At 42.5% G+C, this 18,455-nt stretch overlaps 1 protein-coding gene across 1 annotated transcript in view; it reads left to right on the plus strand.

Moving 5' to 3' along the window:
• The window catches only part of LOC122798741 (zinc finger protein 271-like), a 113,098-nt gene that overhangs the window by 58,889 nt on the left and 35,754 nt on the right, over window positions 1–18,455 (plus strand). The gene's annotated exons all lie outside the window — the stretch shown is intronic.

Consider the following 18,455-nt stretch of genomic DNA (forward strand, 5'->3'; position numbering starts at 1 on the left):
AGAGAGAGAGGTAGATGTGAGAATTCAGGAAAAATAACACGATGGCACATGGATAAATAGTTGGATGAATGTAGTGAAACAGAGAACAAAAAAGAGAAGGCATGCATGAGTGCTGCAAGAGAGTTTTCACACAACAGCCAGTGCTGCATAGCGAATATTTGCAGCCTCAATAGTCATGGAAACCATGCTGCTTGAATAACCTTAAAAAGCATCAGGCAGGGGAAATGCCCTGTGCTGTGCACACTCACATGCACATTGAAGGACCTCATAGTTACAAAAATTGCCACCGGAGGCAGCCTGCACAAGGCAATCAAAGCAAATATGTCATGTTGTCATATAAATAAGGAGGAAATGGGATAATAGGGCCATCAGAGATGGGCAAGAAGAAGCAGAGGAACACACCCAAGGACAACAAGAGTCAAAGACTGATGTGGGGAAGAAGAGATTACTTGTTATTTTGGGTACAGGTACAAGGATATGATTAGAGAGGGAAGTCAGCAAGAGGAATGCGTAGGTGATATGGAGGGGAAGGGGAAGGAAGTGGGGGAGACACAAACATATAGTGTATACAAAGAGTGACAGTGAAGGTAGTGACACATTGGGGTGCAGCAGTGGGGAGACATGGACTAAAATAAGCTGGGCAACTTGGTGATGAAGAGGAGTGAACTATTTACAGAGGATGGCAAGTGAAACAAAGGGATGGGAAACACAACAATGGTGGAGAAGTAAGGAGGGCCTGCCAAAGCAGCCCAGAGTGGAACCCTGTAAAAGTTAGTCATCTCTGTGGTTCATATCATGAGTGGACTGTACCTTTAGTGGACTGATGGATGGGGCAGCCAGCTGTATGACTCTGTTTAACCCAAGAAGACTCCTCAATATCACTGTCAATAAAGGAGCCATCTTCCCCTATTGAAATGTAGTTACTGGCACCACTTTCAGCCATCTGCAAGCCTTCCCCTGGTGACCTCAGTAAGGCTGCAGAAACACAGACCTGGGGACTACAGAGGACACAGTGGTAGGTACAGTAGTCTCTACCCCACCACTAACTGCACCATGACTGATGCTGTAGTAAAATAAATGGAGTGAGACAAAAGGAGAAAGGACACAAACCAAATAATTAATGTGTGTTAGAGTTTATTAAAGTAGAACATTACTGTCAACAGTACATCACACTTATCCTACTGCCTGGATAGCTAGTCTCTGCTCCTCTGACCTGCCATCCCATTTATCCTATCTGTTGAGGTGCTGGAGAACATAAAACACACAGCATTCAGCACAGAAGATCCCTGACAACAGAAGGCAATTACAGCTTCAGGTCCAGGAGTTAATGTACTACCAAACCAAGGCCAGAATGCTTACCATAAAAGGTAGCTCCCTCTCCCTAACCTCTTCTTCCCCCAAAACAAGGAAGCTCTGTTTGGTGTCTCTGCCTTTGTGTACTGTTTGTCAGGATGGGTGATATCAATGGCATCGCTCATTGCCTTTGTAAGAAGATGCCAGACATCAGCTTTGTAAAGGGGACCCTCATTGTATCCCAGCATGTTATCCTTGTGGACCCTATGCAGAAGGTGAATGAACAGTTTACTCTCCATGTTGCACCAGGCAGGATCCCTGCCAGTGTTTGTGCGTATTCAGGCAAGTCCACTCTCTAGGTCTTATTCAGGTAAAAATAGTAACCTGGTGTACATGGCCACTCATAGTGGACACCATATGATGTGCATCAGTAGGCAGCGGTGAAGCATGATGCATATTAATAGTAAGGCAATGCAAATGGTCATTAGAATGATGCAAATTCACAGCACCATGGCCAGTTTTCTCATTGGCTGTACATTCTCATACCATACATGATTGCACAGCCTAGAAGCATTCGGACGTGGGTAATGTAGCCTAGAGTAAGGGGGTGATAACCATAACATTATAGGAATGACTCAAGGACAGCCATGAAAATCACCCAATTAACCAAATTACTGTACAATGAACAGTTTAGCATGATAAAAATAGTGGTCCCTATATTTAGGTAGACCCCCTTATCATGAGCAGCTTGGGGAATCTGAATATAAGTGAATATTAGAGTGCACTGCTATATGGGAAAAAAGAGGGAGCAGACAGAAATAATGGACCTTGGGATTGCAGTGACTGCAGAATGGTGCCTAGAAGTAATAGACATTGAGGCAAAAAAGTTTAGTGTTTGGGTAGCATTAAAGGGAGCTTGATAAGGAACTTAAACCCGGGGCCAACATAACAGGGTATAGAGAAAAGACAGAATAAATTGCTGTCCTGCTGGGGGACTCGGCTTGACAAGACACAGGGAATAGGGTAGGACAGGTTGCAGTTTTGATGGGAATTCAACTTAACAGAGCACAGGGGACAGGACAGCATAGGTTGCAGTTCTGCGGGGGGGGGGCAGTCTGGCAGGAGGCAGGCAGAATAGGTTATATTCTGTTATATTCTGCTGATGGGGTGCAACCTGACAGAGCACAGGAGATTGGGAATGATAGGCTGTAGTTCTGCTGGGAGGTCTGCTGATAGGGCAGAGGGGACAGGGAAGGACAGAGTCAGTTATTACTCATAGGTATGCACTTATCATCATGCATCTTTAGTGCGAGGATGTTTTGTCATGGTGAGTTTCATCACTGTGTAATGTATTGCGCAAGCTAAAGGTACTGTTTTTAGGTGTTTCCCCTTTTTCCCCTTTTCTCCAATGTGGTGCAACCATGGAGTTGGAATGTTTCCTGTTTTATAGTTTTTTCAACTCACTATTTTTGAAATCATACTTTTTGTTAAATGGTGAGCTGAAAAAAGTGTTGCTGAACTTTTGTAGGTAAACCAAGGATTGGTTGTAATTTTGCTTGGGGATCAACCTGACAGGGCACATGGACAAGGCATAAGATACTTCAGTCTTGTTGGCAGGCTGAACAAGACAGGGCATATGAAACATGGTCAAGTCAGCTCACTTTCTTGTTGTGGAAGTGTTGCAACACTATTAATTATGAGGTCTATGTTTATTCATTGAATGGAACAGCTAATTATTGAATGAAAATCATTGAAGATTCAACGAACGTTGACTTGATTGAACATATGAGATAGGGAAAGTAACTAGCTGGCCAACACTTCCCCGTTTCACACACCTGAGGATTTCAAACCCACCCAAGTGGGGGGGCTTCACAACCCCCCTATCTATTATATGAGTACTGAGATTGCACTACAGTGGGGAAAGGAGCTAGCCAGTTGATGATGGCCAACTAGTTACTTCCCCATCTCACAAGTTCAGTGAATGAACTTTCAGTGACTTCCATTTGATTTTTAGCCATTTGATATTTACTATGTTCAATGAGTAGTCGTACACCCTTCTATAAGCACATGAGCTGTGTGACATGTCAAAGAGGATATGAGGTCTTGATAACATCAGCCATGGATGGCAAGACCAGTCAGGAGGAGGAGGTTACCACACACACTATAGACCCAGTCTCACATATTACCATTACAACCTCAAATCATACACATAAACACACAAAGACATACTCGGAGGCTCTGATCAAAAATCTACCAAAACAGCAGAGGCCACCAAAGCAGACACCCAAACAACCACCACCTCAGAACACAACACCTGCAACACATAGACCTCACAGTCAGAGTGTCAAACAGTCACAGCCCTTAAGGCCAAACACAATGCCAGACACACTAGTCATTGGTGACTCCATAGTCAGACACACTGACGTCCCGCTCACCAGACTGAGTAAGGAGAAGGTCACAGTAAGCTGCCTGTCGGGCGCTAGAATCCGCCACATAACGCAAGCACTCAGGTCTCTCAACAGCAGGTACAAATATGATTCAGTCATTGTCCACGCTGGTGTAAACGACCTGAGACGTACCTCCTTGGACTACATGAAAAGAGACATTGAGGAGCTCTCTGATTATGTAGCCCAGACAGGTATGACCCTGACCTTGAGCAGTATCCTACCTTCACCAAGAATGATGCCACAATACAGAGATAAGATGATCAGCTTTAAAAATTGGCTTAAACACTGGTGTCATTCAAAGGGGATCCAGTGTCTGTCTGCCTGGGATGACATGCTGGACAAGCCACGCTGCTTCGCAAAAGACGGCTTGCACCTGTCACCCCTGGGATTCCGGATATTGGCAAAGGCTCTTGCCACCCCCATAGTACCTTTTTTAGGCAAGGCTCAAATTCTAAACCTACCACCCTAGAACACAAAAAAGGAAAAAAACTAAGGGTAATGCTGCTCAATGCCAGAAGTCTAAAGCTCAAAATGCACGCACTCGAGGCCCTTCTCAGTATGGAGAACATCGATGTCTGTGCTGTGACAGAAACCTGGTTCAAGGCTCCTGAGAGCACCCCAGCTATCAGGTTTTTCCTCATATCATCCGTTCCGGTCCCACAATCTGGACTATTCCAAGAAAGGAGGGTATCCATATTCATCAAGGACACCCACACCTCAAGACTGGTGGCAACGCACGATGCATCTGAGACCATCCAGGTGCAATTAACCATAGGCAAGACTGCTCTGCAAATTGTAGCATGTTACAGGTCACCCTCACAAACTCAGGAACCTCACATGGCCTTCCTGAAAACACTAGAGGGATAAATGAATCACCAAACACCATCATACTAGGTGACTTCAATTACCCTAATATAGACTGGGAACACTACTCAAGCCCAAACACCCTAGCCCAAAAGTTCCTGGAATTCATAAACTCAAATGCCATGGAACAACTAGTCACCATCCCCACAAGAGGAGATAACATACTTGATCTCATCATCACGAACATGGGAGCACAATGTTCAACACCGGAGGTGTACCCCTCACTGGTGAGATCAGACCACAAACTAATCTCGCTGGAGGTCCTCATCCCACCCCCACCTGAAATAAAAAGACCACAGTAAAGAACTTCTCAAAAGCCGACTTCACACTTCTAAAGACTAGTGTGGTCTCCTTTAAGGCCCCGAGCGGAAAACAGTACTCAAGCCACTGAATCACTTACAAATGCCTTCTACCAGCACCTGCAGGACTGCATGGATAAGGCAATCCCAAGCAAAACAAAGACTCTTTGTACCAAAGGCAAGCGTCCAGTCTGGTGGACCCCAGCCATAAACAAACTCTACAACAAAAGGAGGAAGCTACTACAAGATAGAGCAAAATCCTTAAAAGGTAAGACACCCTTGATCACTATAAGTAAAAAACTAAGAGCTCTCATAAAATCATCCAAAGCAAATTTCGAGAGAAAAATAGCTAAAGACTCAAAAGACAATCATAAGGCCTTCTTTAGCTATGTTAGAAACCTGGGAGGAAACTCCCAGATATGCTCAGAGCTAGTTCAAAATGATGTGAAGATTACTGATCCTACAGACATTGCCAACATACTGGCTGACAGGTTCAGTGCAAACTTCTCCCCCCCAAAAGGAGAGATATCTATACCAAACGATTGCAGCCCCCCAAACATCTCCAGCGCCCAAGTGAGAACTGCTCTCTCCAAAGCTAAAAACACAGCATCCATGGGACCTGATGGTGTCCCCGGCTGTGTGCTCCATGAACTCAATGAGGAATTAAACCCACAGCTAGGACAGCTGTTTAATCAAAGTCTTACCTCTGGATACGTACCCAGGGAGTGGCGCACTGCAACTGTGGTACCACTTCACAAAGGTGGTGCCTCCACCGACCCTGGAAATTACCGGCCCATTAGCTTGACAAGCCTTATCTGCAAAGCCATGGAGAGGATCATAATGGACCTCATAAATAAAGACATAGGGAATTTGCAGACTTTGGATCCAACCCAGTTTGGCTTTGTCAAAGGCAGATCATGCCTTTTAAACTTGGTTGACTTTTTCGAAACAGTCACCAAAGCCATTGATGAGGGAAAGGCAGTCCATACAGCCTACCTCGATCTGGCTAAGGCCTTGATACAATACCCCATTCGGGTATCATTGAAAAACTCATCAGCTTAAATGTCAACCCATACATCACAAGATGGGTTGCAAACTGGCTGAGTGACAGAACCCACAGGGTCAGAGCTGCTGGCGCCATGTCAGACTCAAAGCCTGTCACAAGTGGTGTCCCACAGGGCTCAGTCCTGGGCCCACTCTTGTTTGGCATCTACTTTTCCAAGTACAAGCAAACACAGGAGGGTTATGGCTGACAAAGTTTGCAGATGACTGCAAACTGGGCCATAGTAGAAAACACATCTGACACAGATATCCTTCAGAAGGGTCTCACAGAAACGGATAACTGGTGCCAGAGCCACGGCCTAAAGTTAAATGCCAAAAATGCATAGTCATACCCTTCGGGAAAAACAAGGTTACCCCTAGCTACCAAATAGGTGGCAATCCACTGAGCACAGAAGAAGTTATCAGGGACCTGGGGACCCAGGTTGATAGTAGTCTGTCATTCGACACCCATGTAGCTAAAGTAGTTAGGAAGACCTTCTACATTGCCCACCTTATCATGAAGGGATTCTCATCTAGATCAAAGGAGGTCATAGTCTCCCTTTACTCATCACTCATCAGACCAATGATTGAGTACAATGCCCCATTCGAATGTATCTGACCCGACACTTGCAGCAGCTGGAGAGGCCACAAAAGTTCCTCACCAAAAGGATAAAGGGTCTCAAAATCTGTCCTATGCTGCCCGACTGAAAGAACTCCAGCTCTATTCAGTCGCCACCGCTTGCTCAGAGGTGACCTTTGCCTAACATACAAGGCCATGTCAAACCCAGATTTGATGAATATGCTTCACCTCAAAAATCTAGATCCATCAGAGCCACAAGGGCGGGAGACTTAAACCTTGACACGGCTATTAATAGGACGTGCTGGAGGGATAGATTCATCACCCAAAGACTCCCTATGCTGTGAAACAAAATCCCGGTACATGTGAGGCAGAGCACCTCGCTGGCCTTGTTCAAGAGAAATCTTGACCAATGGATGGGAGATCGCAGATATACCCCAGGGATTACCTCAGTGTCACTGCTCGACAGAGGCACAGCAAAATAATGGGTATAGTTCCCCATACTAAAGGGGTGGCGTAAGCCACAAAACGATGGGCTAGGCTTGTAAATGCCCTCGGGCAGATAGCCTAGTATGAACCTATGAACCTATGAACCTATGGTGTCTGCACAGCTCCAAAGGATATTGAGTAAAGCTAACATAGCCAGCACTGCCCCATCGTAGCACAGGGTTGGGACAGTGATGTTGTAGCAGCATACAGACCTGAGCACCCCCTATGATGGATGATACCACTTGCAACAAATAAGCGACATCCTAGACTAGCACTGGATGGGTTTGAATCTCACCACTGTTACCAGTTTCATGGATGGTACCATTGTCAAAAAATGTGAAGGGCCAGGCTGGCACTGGAGCGACTTGAATCCCACCACTGCAAGCCAGTGTACCACTCAGGCATGTGCTACAGTTCTTGGATCTGCTTAACTGCCCAGAAGGGTCTGATGACTGTCAGCAGAATGGCTTCTCAAATCCAAATCACACCACTTGTACCTAGCAGACTAAAGTAAAAAAGAAAAAGTGTCCACAAGTCTGATTTAATAACCAATTCACCAAATGCAACCTGGACTCAAGGGCAAAAAAGGGAATATGCACTGTTGCCTGGGGTATGGCTTCCCAACAGCCACACTCAAACTAGGACTACATACTGCCTACATGCATTGCTGAGTCTTTAGCCTGACACTGCAGGCCTCTTTAATCAGCACTGTGTCTGTGAACTGCAGTGTCTTCACTGCCCCCTTTCCCTGGTAACTACATTTATAACAAATGATTTACATACAAACACACACATGCACACACACCGACATACACTCCTGCGATTCTCCACAGTTTTCATCCTGACATAGTACTAGTGTCACCACCTAAGATATGCCAAGGAGCCAAGCACACTAGTTACCTGCACACTTTACTTAGCTGAATATACACACACATACACACTCCTGCGATTCTCCACAGTTTTCATCCTGACATAGTACTAGTGTCACCACCTAAGATACTAAGATATGCCAAGGAGCCACGCACACCAGTAACCTGCACACTTTACTTAGCTAAATATAAAAATCATATCTGGCCTGCACCTATCCTCTCATGGATTTCATATATTGGCTTAAACTTTGTTTACCATCAACAGTGCCCTTTTTTAGGCAACATCAGTCCTCAAAAACTCCCAACATAACTAAACAGAATCTGAATAACATAAAGGTGTCATTGCTCAAGGAGCCTTAAAAAACTCCACTCCCTACAAGCCCTCCTTACCCTGGAAAGCATCAACTATATGTATTCATAGGTTCATAGGTAGGTACTAGGCTATCGGCCCAAAGGCCTACGTAAGCCTAGCCAACAAGGTTCCCTGGCTTATGCCACCCAAGAAAGTTGTTTTTCTAAATAATACTAAATAATACTAAATAATGACAGATATTTGAGTTAAAGTCTTTAAATCCCTCAAAAAATACAAAATTGTGCAAAACCTGTTACTCTAGCAAGTTTCTAAGTTTATAGGAGCAATATTTAAATTATGTCCCTATTTTTGGGCCTTTGTCCCCCCATTCTTTCTGGCTTTGCCCAGATTTTTTGCATTCAGAAGTTGAGAGGTATGCCTTGCACAAAGGTTGGGGTGTCAGCAAACCTGATAAAGTATAACTCCATAAGCCTGACCAGCCTCATCTGTAAGGCTATGGAAAGAATCCTTGTGGATAATAAATAAGGATATGGGTAACCTACAAACTCTCAATCAAAGCCAATTTGGATTTGTTAAAGCCAGATCCTGCCCACTTAACCTGTCTGACTTCTTCAAGAAAGTTACTAAAGGAATGGATGAGTCCAAATCAGTACACAGTGCATATCCATAGCCAGTTTGGTAGATATGGGCATCCTGTGAAAATGTAGCAATTGTCTCATGTTCACTGACATCCTTTAAGGCATCCTGAGACAATGTAGCAATTGTCTGATGTTCACTGACAACCTTTAAGGCATCCTGAGACAATGTAGCAATTGTTTGATGTTCACAGACAATCATTTGATCCTTAAAGAAAGAAACACAATATGCAAGAGATGCACATATACAGTTTCACTGGAGGCAAATATCTTGCAAACAAACTAGATTGTCAAGGACACATACACATTATATCCACCACACAGTGTCCACCATACACATAGACCAACCTATGCTGAGGCACTAAAAAGCAATCTTCCCAAACATCAAAGACCTCCTAAGATTATAAACAGCAATACCTATTCTCAGCAACCTCTAAAGCACTCACAAAAAGCAATAACAAACACCACACATACACTTACACCCTGTGGAGCCCCAAGAGCAAAGCCCATAAAGCAAACCGACACATTACCTAGGACTGTTGTCAAAGGGGACTCCATTGTACTACATACAGATGCCCCACTCGCCAGACTGAACAAGGAGAAGATAGCGGGTAGTTACTTATTTGGAGCCAGAATCCACCAAGTTACTACACCACAGGTACAAGTATGATTCTATCATAATCCGTGTGGGTGTTAATGACCTGAGACATACTCCTCTGGACTGTATGAAGACAGACATTGTTCATCCCTCTAAATATGTATCTCAGACACGTGTGTGCCTTGCATTTAGCAGCATTTTACCTTCACTGAGGATGGTGCCACAGTATGAATGAAAGTTGATTGAGTTCAATAATTGGCTTAGTTTCTGGTATCTTTCCAGGGGGATTCAATACTTGTTGGCATTTGAGGACATTAACAGACCAAGCTGGTTTGCAAAGGATGGTCTGTACCTGTCTCCCCTAGCCTTCTGAATGGTGGATAAAACTTTATTTTTTTATTTTATTTATTTTTACATTTGTTAACTGGGAAAGTCCAACTGGACAAGGTGCCCTTTTTCAGTGGAGGCCCAAGGAGAAAAGCTCCACATTAATACATATAGAGATTCTACAAAGATACAGTAAGAAAGAATATGTATACATACAGAAATGGATGTCCACTCACTTTGAGAGTTTTTAGGCAATGCCAACTGATAGAGCACATAAAACCCAAAGAAACCTAAAGGTGTTACTGTTCAATTCTAGGAGCCTAAACAAGAAACTTCACAGCCTATGAGCTTTCCTCACTGTGGAGAATATTGACATCTGTGCTGATACTAAGACATGGTTTAAATCGGCAGAAAGTACTCCGGCAGTGCAAAGCTTCACTGCGTTCCACACATTTAGACCATCAGCTTATAGACAGGGACAAAAGGTCTTGTTTCCATTTTACTGATCGTTGCTTATTTGAGAGATCGATCAATGAAACCAAATAAATGATGATGGACGTTCATGATGGAGTTCAGTCAGAAGCCTTTGATAGGAAACTATCAAGACCTTGAAAGGATCTGTGAAGACAGCTGAGACTAGGTTGCCTTCATTTCTATTATGGTTGATAGTACTACAATGGCCTTTTCTTAGCTTTACTAACATTATGACTGGGATGGAAGCCATGTTGGGTCATGAATATTAAGTTATCCCTAAGATATTTTGAAGACCTGGAAGTGTATACATTTTTCCAGTATTTTTGCTAGATATTAGTATTGTGATAAGTCTATAGTTGGATAGGTCTGTTGAGTTTCCTCCTTTATGAAGTATTGTAAATGATTTCCTCCAAATAGATGGTACATGTTTTTCTGCCATGGTCTGGTTAAGAGGCGGGGAAGGCCAGGGCATAGGCAGCAAGTTTTAGGTACTCTGTTGGCAGGTTCTTATATGCTAAGGTTGTTGGTTTGAGGTTGTGTAAGTATTTTCTTATGGCAGCAGTTAGGACTGGCTGGAATTAAAAAGATACACGTGAGAGATGCAACTATATAGCCAAACTGGAGGCTGAACTCTCTCAACTCAGGGCTGGCATGACCAGACAGGAGGAGATGGAAACCACACACACAACAATCCCTGTCCCACATAGACCTACCACAACTGCAAACCAAACACATAAAAACACAAAGACATACTTGGAGGCTCTAATAAAAAACTTACCAAAACAACAGAGGCTCCCAAAGCAGACATCCAAAAATCCACCACCTCAAAACAAAGCACATGCAACACATACTTCAATAAATCAGTGTGTCAACCAATCACAGCCCTTAAGGCCAATCACCATGCCTGATACACTAGTAATAGGTGACTCTATAGTCAGACACACTGATGTCCTGCTGACCAGGCTGAACAAGGAGAGGGTGACTGTGAGCTGTCTGTTGGGAGCTAGGATCCGCCACATAACACACGCACTCAAGTCACTCCAAAGCAAGTACATATATGACTCCATCATTGTCCATGCTGGCATGAATGACTTGAGACATACCTCTCTGGACTACATGAAAAGAGACATAGAGGAGCTCTCCGATTATGTAGCCCAGGCTGGTATGACCCTGACCCTGAGCAGCATCTTGCCCTCACCAAGAATGATACCACAATACAAAGACAAGATGATAAGCTTTAATAATTGGCTCAAGTACTGGTGTCATTCTAAGGGGATCCAATGTCTGTCTGCCTGGGATGACATGTTGGACAAGCCATGCTGCTTTGCAAGGGATGGCTTACACCTATCACCACTGGGCTTCCGGATGTTGGCTAAGGCTCTTGCCACCTCCATAGTGCCTTTTTTAGGCATGGCTCAAAAGACAAACCCACCTCCTTAGAAAACAAAAATGGAAAAAACTAAGGGTAATGCTGCTCAACGCCAGAAGTCTAAATCTCAAGATGCAGGCACTCGATGCACTCCTCAGCATGGAGAACATTGATGTCTGTGCAGTAACTGAAACCTGGTTCAAGGCTCCTGAGAGCACCCCAGCGCTACCAGGCTATACCTCGTATCATGCTTTTCGGCCCCAAAACCCGGGCCGAACCACAAAGGGAGGGGGAGTGTCCATATTCATCAAGGACACCCACACCTCCAGGTTAGTAGCAACACATGAAGCATCAGAGACCATACAGGTGCAACTAACCATAGGCAAAACTGCTATACAACTGGTAGCATGTTACATACCACCCTCCCAATCTCAGGAACCCCACTCAGCCTTCCTGAAGACATTGGAGGATATGAATGTATCACAAAATACCATCATACTTGGAGACTTCAACTACTAAGACCGAGATGGTATCCTTTAAGCCCACTGTGCCAGTGGATACCACATCCCACAATGCCGAATCCTTCACAAATGCTTTCTATGGACATCTCCAAGAATGCATGGATCATGCAATCCCAAATAAATCCAAGTCACTCTCCACCAAAGGCAAGCGTCCTGTCTGGTGGGCCTCAGCCATTAACAAATTGTATAACAAAAGAAGGAAGCTACTGCACGTCAGAGTAAAATCCCATGAAGGGAAGGCATCTCTGATCAACATTAGCAGTAAACTGCGTTCTCTCATAAAAACATCCAAGGCCAACTTTGAGAGAAAAATCGCTAAGGACACTAAAGATAACCACAAAGCCTTCTTCAGCTATGTTAGAAACCTGGGCGGAAACCCTCAGATATGCTCAGAGTTAGTTCACAACAACAAAAAATACACTGAACCCACAGATATTGCCAACATTCTGGCTGACAGGTTCAGTGCAAATTTCTCCCCTCCCTCACCCCCAAAAGAAGAAATACTTATCCCAGCTGAATGTAATCTCCCTGTCATCTCAGATGTCCAAGTGAGAACCGCCCTAATTAAAGCTAAAAACACAGCATCAATGGGACCTGACGGTATCCCAGATTGCGTGTTACGTGAACTCCAAGAGGAGCTAAACCCACACATAAAAATGCTATTTAACCTTAGCCTTACTTCAGGATATGTACCTGAACAGTGGAGTACAGCAACAGTGGTCCCACTCCACAAAGGGGGTACCTCTACAGACCCTGGAAACTACCGCCCCATAAGCTTAACCAGCCTGGTCTGAAAAGCTATGGAAAAAATCATTATGGAACTCATAAACAGAGACATAGGGGACCTACAGACACTTGACCCCACCCAGTTTGGCTTTGTAAAAGGCAGATCCTGCCTTTTGAACCTGGTTGACTTTTTTGAAACAGTCACTAGAGCCATTGATGAGGGCAAAGCAGTCCATACAGCCTATCTGGACTTGGCTAAGGCCTTTGACATAATACCCCACTCAGGCATCATAGATAAGCTCAACAGCTTAAACGTAAACCCTTATGTCACTAGATGGGTTGCAAACTGGCTAAAGGACAGAACCCATAAAGTTAAAATCGCTGGAGCAATGTCAGACTCAAAGCCAGTCACAAGTGGTGTCCCACAGGGATCTGTCCTGGGACCCCTCTTGTTCGGCATTTATTTCTCAGATGTTAAAGCAAACATGGGAGGGTTGTGGCTGACAAGGTTCGCAGATGACTGCAAACTAGGCGCCATAGTCGATACACCAGCGGATACATACATCCTACAAAAAGGCCTCACAGAAACGGACAACTGGTGCCGGAGTCACGGCCTTAAACTAAATGCCAAAAAATGTATAGTCATCCCCTTTGGGAAAAACAAAGTACCCACAAATTATCACATAGACAGCAACCCACTGAGTACAGAAAAAGTAATCAGAGACCTAGGGACCCAAGTCGACAGCGACCTCTCATTTGACACCCATGTTGTCAAAGTGGTTAGAAAAACATTCTACCTTGCACATCTCATCATGAAGGGATTCACATCCAGATCCAGGGATGTCATTGTACCCCTATACTCCTCCCTCATCAGACCCATGATTGAGTACAATGCCCCATTTGTTATGTACCTCACTCGGCATTTGCAACAGCTGGAGAGACCACAAAAGTACCTCATCAAGAGGATCAAGGGTCTCCAACATATGTCTTATTCTGCCAGACTAAAGAAACTTCAGCTCTATTCAGTAGCATACTGCCTGCTCAGAGGTGATCTCTGCCTGACATACAAGGCCATGTCCAATCAGGATCTGATGGACATGCTCCACCTCAAAAGATCCAAATCCATCAGGACCACGAGAGCTAAAGACTTAAACCTCGGCACAAGTATGAATAGGACATGCTGGAGGGATAGACTCATAACCCAGAGGCTTCCCATGCTTTGGAACAGGATCCCAGTTCATATTAGGCAGAGCCCCTCACTGACTCTCTTCAAGAGAAATCTTGATGAGTGGATGGGAGATCGTAAGTTTACCCCAGGGGTCACATCTGTGTCACTGCTAGACAGGAGCACAGTAAACTAATTCTGTTATATAAGGGGACCTTCATTGTGTCACTACTAGACAGAGGCACAGTATTCTGATTTTATTTTGTACATTTTTGTACCACTTCATGGGGTGGCAAAAGCCACATCACTATGGCTAGGCTTACAAATGCCCTAGGGCAGATAGCCTAGTACTATACTATGAAACTATGAAACTATGAGGCTGTATTGTTACATGGGACTGAGACAGAGTTGGTGGATATGTTTTGTTTTGTTTTGTAAGACAGATAGTTATGTTTATAAAGTAGGTGTTGAACTGGGTTGCTATGCTGTCTGCATGGTTATTGGTTATTGGTGAGGAAGTTGATGTTTTGCTGATATGAAGTAATTTGCTTATCTAAGACCTGAGTACCTTGGGGTTGTTTTGGTTTGTGATTTGGGGGTCAGAGAAATATTATTTTTTGTCATTTGTTATTAATTTCTTTGCCAGATTTCTTGGGCATCTAAAACACTGATAGGTGGTTTTGATTCTGTTTTTGGGCCATAGTAGTTTCCATGCTTTGTCTCTTTAAAGGAATACTTTCCTGGTTTCTTTTGTTAACAAAGATGAATAGCTTGACCTGACTCTGTTCTAAGTAGGTCTTAGCTGCTCAGTATTTTTAGAAATGTGTTATTGAAATGGGATACTGTATCATCTACTGGCAAGATTTTTTGAGTATTCCAATTGTAGAGGTTAAGGGTGGAGACGATGTTTGCTAAAATCAACATTTTTTATATTGTGTACCTGTTTATAAATTGCATGTTTGCATATGTTGAGGTGGCTTCTGACAGCATAAGTTGGCAGGTGGTCACTGTTACAGTCAGTTAAGCAACCAAAAGACTTTATTGTATTCGGCTTATTTGTAAGTGTCCAGTCCAAGATTGATTCCTTTGTTAAAAATATGTCTTGGAGTTGTAATGCCTGGACCTGTACTGAACAAGTGCTAAAACATTTTGTACTTTTCAGAATAAAACTCACTTTACCGAAAGTCTTGTAAATGCAGTTATTTGGTAATGAGGTGGTGGAGGTAGTTGCAGTTATGTAACTGGAACTGTTAAATAACTCAATAAGATCTGAACAAGTCTTATATTACTAAAACTGTCTCAAAGGCAGTACTAATGTACTGAACCATACTTGGATTTCTGTTGCACTGAAGACTGAATTAGGCTGTCCTTTTGTAACTCTGAACTCAGATCTGTCCTTTCCTCTGATCTTCTAAACATTTGAACCAACTTCTCTCTTGAAGAAAGTTTTTCTCTTGATAATAAATCCTTGTAAATTTTCTTCAAAATTTTACACAGTTCCTTAACCTTGGTTCCCAAGTCTTGTACTACCTAAATAATATATCATTGCAGATACCTGTGTGTTTTTGTAACACAATATTCCACACAGCTTGTTAGCACATGTCATCCTTACCGGTACTTTGGCCTGCAGATTATTTCACTCAGCTAATTTTTGCCCTTCTGTGGCACATTCCTTTCTGTTAAAACTGGACTTACTGAAACTGGATGTAAAATCTGAAATATAAAATGAAGAGTAAGGCCTGCTTTTATTATGGCTGTATTTCTAGGCCTGTACTAAGACAATACTGTATTATATATGATTTATTCTGACAAAACTATATGTATTTGTATTCTTATGGACTCTGGTTGTAGCTTTAAGCAATTATGAAAATCCAGATACATTCATTGCTGGGTGGTTGTGCTGTTTTCATCCCAGTTTATAGTGGGGTCACTCATTGTGATTGTTCTCTGAGGTACATTGTCAGATAGCCAGTGCAGATGGTCATGTGTATTACTTATGTTTTGACCTGGGGGACATACAGTCTTGTAATAACAGAGATTTTTTTCTGATATTACATTTTAGATTTGTTATCAGGTGTTCTGTGTTGTTAAAGATGAGTAGATGGCATAGGTAGAAACTAACTTCCAGGGTACACTGTACCCTAAAAAAAGTCACACAAACATTTGACATACTGTAGTATGCTGTTGTTTTGTTGTGGTACAGAAAAAATGAAATGTAATTATTTGTACATTACCCAAGACTGAAAATTCTTCATGACACTTTTGAAAGTGTGTATGAATCTTTCACCTAAGCCATTCATGATTGTATGCTCTTTTATACTAATAAATGAAATAGTCCATTTGCATAACCAAATAACATAGTTGTTCTTTAATTAAGAATTTAATATTCCTCTTTGCTTAATGAAACATCTGGATTTTCTGATGCGAATTATTTTGTTGTCATTAACAATATGTTCAGATGAGACATAAGCAGAAATTCTTTCTAAATCACTAATGGTAGCCAGACACATGCTCTAAGCATTTAGAAAATGTATCATCTACTATCATGAACAAGTTATTCATAACACTTGCAGGCAGTCACTGTGCAGTCTTTTCCAACATCTACTTTCCCAAGAAATGTTTAGGTATTTTCTGTTCCATCTCAGTTGACTCACTGTTTATTAGCAATTTTACCTGACATGTTGGGGATCTAAATGCACTTTTCTTTCTGACAGCCTTGTCCTGCAATCAATATCTTGATCCTCTAAGTCAGAAACTTTGCAGAAGTCACTGTAGGGTTTGCTGTGCAGTACTTTAGGATCAGCTGTCCTAAAAATCAAGTCCATAATCTTTGGTATCTTACCAAAGCTTACTGCAGTTTCTTAAACTTGGGATGTTTCTTCTTGTAGTTGTATGTGCCTTGAAATTGTTCAGGCCTTTAAATTTATAGACATTTACATGCACATATCAGAGGATCTCTCATGGTTGGGAAACACCGGCCAACTGGTCAAGAAAGCTTTCCAATGCCTCCACTTTTTAAGAATGCTAAAAAAAGCTAAGCTTCCTCCTCCTTTTATAGAGGTGCAATAGAGATGATCTTCACCTGCAACTTCACAGTGTGGTTTGAAAGCTGCACAGTTGAAGAAAGGAAGGCACTACAAAGAGAGGTGAGGGTTGTAGAGAAGGTAACAGTTTGCAGTCTTCCATTGATGCAACATCTTTATTCTGCAAGAAGCTTCTAAAAGCCACCAAAGTAATACAGGATAACGTGCATCCTGCGCATGGACTGTTTAAGCATCTGGCATTGGGCAGGAGATATTGCAGTATCTGCTGATGGACTACAAGATTCAGTAACAGTTTCTACCCCACAGTGATTAGACTTCTGAACTTGGGCACTAGATCCAGGGGTCTGAACACATAAGTCAGTTTTTATTTATTTGTGCAATATATACTTACATATATTCCAAGTAAGTGCAATATTTATTTATTATATCCATAGTCGATATTATTTAACTCACTCAAGTGCAATATTAGACAAATAACGTAGGAATTTCAATCTATAGTGTGTTTTGTTTTACTTTTAATAGGGTGTTAATTTAACTCAGGGGAGGGTACTCTTTTCATATATGAGTGTTGGAAAATGTCTCTGCTCTTTCTTGAATGTATTGGAAGTAGTATTGTATTTGTTAGTTATGTTTATTCTTCTACTTGTATGTGTTGTTTCACTTTTCTTTGTGATCTCAAGAATTGAGCTAAAGCATGACATTTCATTTAGGCCACACGTGTGTAGTTCTAAATGACAATAAAGTTTACTTTGACTTTGAGTTTATAGATATTTGCCTTAGGACTAGACATCCTATGTATCCAAGAGACCAGATGGAAGGGCAGTGCAGCAAAGTCACTTGGCTTGGGATCCAGAGTCTACTACTCAGGAGGAGGACAGACTAGAAATGGTGTAGGAATTGTGGTGAGAGAGAGGCTTCAGAAGACAGTGAGGGATATCATCAGAATTAATGGCAGAATCATGGCACTCAGACTCCAGTGTAATGATAGGGTAGTATTCATAATCTCACTATATGCCCCACAGCAGGGTTATGATAGTGAGGAAGAGAGTGCATTCAGACAGCAGTTGCAGGAACTACTAGATAAAGTAGGACAATAGGAATTGGTGTTGATAATTGGTGATGTAAATGCATGTAGCATGACAGACAGATAAGGATATGAGGACTGCTTGGGTCCACATAGGTGGGGGCAACAGGAATAAAGAAGGAGAGGCCATTGTAGACTTCTGTCTGGCAAATAGCTTGATAGCAGCCAACACAGGATTCAGAAAGAGACAGTCACCAGGATTAATAAATGAGGATCAGATTGGTTTTATACTACATAGAAAGGTTCAGGATAACATAATTAGGCTTAATAGTTTAATAGATCTGGCTAATAAAAACAAAAAAAAAAAAACTATAATAATT

The sequence above is a fragment of the Protopterus annectens genome, chromosome 3.part1 (genome assembly GCF_019279795.1).
Source record: "Protopterus annectens isolate FY-2018-M chromosome 3.part1, PAN1.0, whole genome shotgun sequence".
In the NCBI taxonomy this organism is placed as follows: domain Eukaryota; kingdom Metazoa; phylum Chordata; order Ceratodontiformes; family Protopteridae; genus Protopterus; species Protopterus annectens.